Source organism: Bombus fervidus, unplaced genomic scaffold, assembly GCF_041682495.2.
Source record: "Bombus fervidus isolate BK054 unplaced genomic scaffold, iyBomFerv1 scaffold0053, whole genome shotgun sequence".
Classification (NCBI taxonomy): domain Eukaryota; kingdom Metazoa; phylum Arthropoda; class Insecta; order Hymenoptera; family Apidae; genus Bombus; species Bombus fervidus.
The window spans coordinates 7,118-10,000 of record NW_027212616.1 but is presented as its reverse complement, the minus strand read 5'-3'; the positions used below and the strand labels follow the sequence as shown (position 1 = coordinate 10,000).

At 47.9% G+C, this 2,883-nt stretch overlaps 2 non-coding genes across 2 annotated transcripts in view; both read right to left on the bottom strand.

Annotated features, from left to right (window-relative positions):
* LOC139997302 (large subunit ribosomal RNA) overlaps positions 1–145 on the bottom strand; it is a 4,174-nt gene extending 4,029 nt beyond the window's left edge. The window contains exon 1 of the ribosomal RNA XR_011802705.1: positions 1–145. This exon is cut by the window's left edge and continues 4,029 nt beyond it. This is a non-coding gene — a ribosomal RNA (large subunit ribosomal RNA).
* A 2,128-nt stretch (positions 146–2,273) lies between these two features.
* On the bottom strand, positions 2,274–2,428 carry LOC139997297 (5.8S ribosomal RNA). Its single transcript, XR_011802701.1, has one exon. It is a non-coding gene; the product is annotated as a 5.8S ribosomal RNA (ribosomal RNA).
* Between the last annotated feature and the right edge of the window lie 455 nt (positions 2,429–2,883).

The following is a 2,883-nucleotide window of genomic DNA, read 5'->3' as shown; positions in this document are numbered from 1 at the left end:
CATTTCCCAACGGCGGAACCGCGGGATTCAGTGCTGGGCTAATTCCTGTTCGCTCGCCGCTACTAAGGAAATCCTTGTTAGTTTCTTTTCCTCCGCTTAGTAATATGCTTAAATTCAGCGGGTGATCTCGCCTACTCTGAGGTCGCTTCAACGTCACGACACGGTGACAATTTTTTTTTTCAAAGAAAAAAAAATTTCGTGCCATGTGGGCGCGATTCGAGAAAAGCAAGACGGTTTGATAACAATGCGACAGAGGGTCTTTATTTTTATTTCTCTCTCCGAGAATCGCCTCAAAGAGAAAAAAAAATAAAAAAAAAAAATTAATTCGAATAGAATCGAGAACCTTATATTCTATCTCGATCGAGAAACGTTTTATGCATCTCGCCAAAGTGCCTTTTAAACTTCGTTCGTCGTATCATGTTCGAGCTAAGACTCACGCAAGACACCCGTAACGATCTCCGGTTTTTAACGCCCGTCCTCTTTGTATAATATATATATATATATATACACGTGTTATGTATAATATATCTCCCGTAGCCGTTTCTCTCTTCTCGACGATTCCAGCGGTTCCTTGTTTTCGCCTGTTATTGCTGGCACAGAGATCGAACACGCGACATGTATATAACATATCGGTTTCTTTGCTCTGTACCAACGACGAAAACGCACGGGAACTCACGCAAGTGGAAAAGCGAGCGCGAGACGTACACAACGGGGTGAATTTATTACTCGGGGACTGGACGACCGGCGATACGTTAGGATGCGCGGTCCAGCGATAGACGACGAAGAGACATGGGATGACCAACGATCTCTTTTTCTCTAATACTCGGAGCGCCGAATCGCCTTAAAGCAAAAAAAAATCACACGCGCGTACGTCGTACGTACGGCGCGTGTATACCTCGTCTCTAATCAAGTTTCGTTAGTCTTTCTCGAGCCTCGCCAAAGAGGATCGTTCTCTTCCTCTGCGCGATCTCTCCGTGCCAATGTCAGAGATTATTCTCTTTCGCACGACGACGAAAACGACTATTTTCGACGATCCGAACAACTTTGTAACGGACTCACATGCACATCTTAAAATCGAGTACAGAAACGTTGCGCAACACCGTGAGCTTTTCTCTTCTTCGTCACCCTTAAATATAGCCGATCGTAGACGCACGCTAGATCGTAACACACTTTTCGTTGATTTCCGACGAACGTGGCTTTGGGCCAGGCGCGCGGGCAGAGAGATACGCGACCGACGGGGAAAAATTCGTCCCGATACATGTACGCGTACTCTCCGATCTCCGCGCAACGCTGGGGATCATCTCCCTAAGTCATCAGCGTTCGAAGAAATCTCGTGTGTCCGTTCCCGGATCTACGGCTTTCTCTGGGTTCGCGAAGAACAGAAAAAAGCACAGAGGATGAAAAACGCAACGACGACCCATCGATGCGACGGTCCTCGTTGTCTTCTCGTCAGTCGTCTCGCGCCTGCAGAATACATCTCTGCCGCACGAACAGACGGAGTGGGTATTCGATCCCTGGGGCTGTACGAGTAAAAACATCTTGATGAAAAGACGGTTGTGTTTCTTTAAGGCACACAGTTTTTCGTTACGCCACCAAGTTTAGGTTTAGGTTTTAATATCTTGGTTCTCTTTTCTCTCCTCTCTCGACTGACTTTGTTCAAAAATATTTTTGCTTTCTCTCAGTCTCGCCAAAAATTCATTTAAGACGACGTCGGGGGCGCGGTCATTCGTGCTTATCGAAGACTAACAAAACGTAGCAGAGGCTGATACAAAAAGAAAAAAAAAATCGGCCACGAAGAAAACTCGCTCTGTGTATCTCGATAACCGCGTCGACGACGACGGTTCTCTCCGCGCTCTTTTAATTCGTATCCTTCTTCTTGCGCTTCGTCCGACTCAGAAACGTTCGTAAAACACGAACGACGGCGGGTTGTCAAGCCAAGAAGGGACAGAGAAGAGACGGAGGTAGTTTTGCGAGTCTCCCGTGAACGCGATAGATTTTTCATATATATTTGTATCGAGAGCATGCGTACGCCGGTCTCCACACGATCCAGCGACGAACGCCGACGAACGTCCAACAATCGCTCGTACGTCGCGTACGAGCCCTCGACCGCTCTTTAATTCGTATTCTTTTGCTTGGCGCTCGTCCTCCGACTCAGAAACGTTCGTTTAAAGATAAAACGAACGACGGCGGGCTGTCGACGAGGCAAGAAAGAACAGAGAGATACGGACCGAGAGCAACGATACGCAACGCAAGCAGTCTTAGGTTTACGTGAGCAACCCTCAGCCAGGCGTGGTCCAGGAATTGTATCCGTGGACCGCAATGTGCGTTCGAAATGTCGATGTTCATGTGTCCTGCAGTTCACACGTTGACGCGCAATTAGCTGCGTTCTTCATCGACCCACGAGCCAAGTGATCCACCGTTCAGGGTAATCGTTTATGCATGGATTTTTGTTTGTGTACTCAGGTTTTTGTACTCTTATTCTCGGTTCGAAAGAAGCCGATATCCGACAAACGTCCGACCAACGGGAATCGAACGCGCGGAAGTCGCCATATGATTGACGACACGAAAATACGTTCGAAAACGAAATCGGACGGACTGCGCGACGACACACGCAGCCCGCCGACCGGGCGTAAAGTGCATTATAATATATAACAACCAACGAGATCGAAGCTCCGTTCGTCAGGAAACGACGGGGATATAACACCCGATTCTGAATCCTCTGTACAGCACACGATCTCGCGAAGAAAGCGCACGGTGGCTAGCCCATGATATATATATATGTTCGTTCCTCTCGTCCAGTTATTCGAAGCAAACAGCCGATATGCATCTCCATCGTTCGGGTAAAAAAAAATCGATGGGACGCGCACGGTCGTAGTCTTCCTC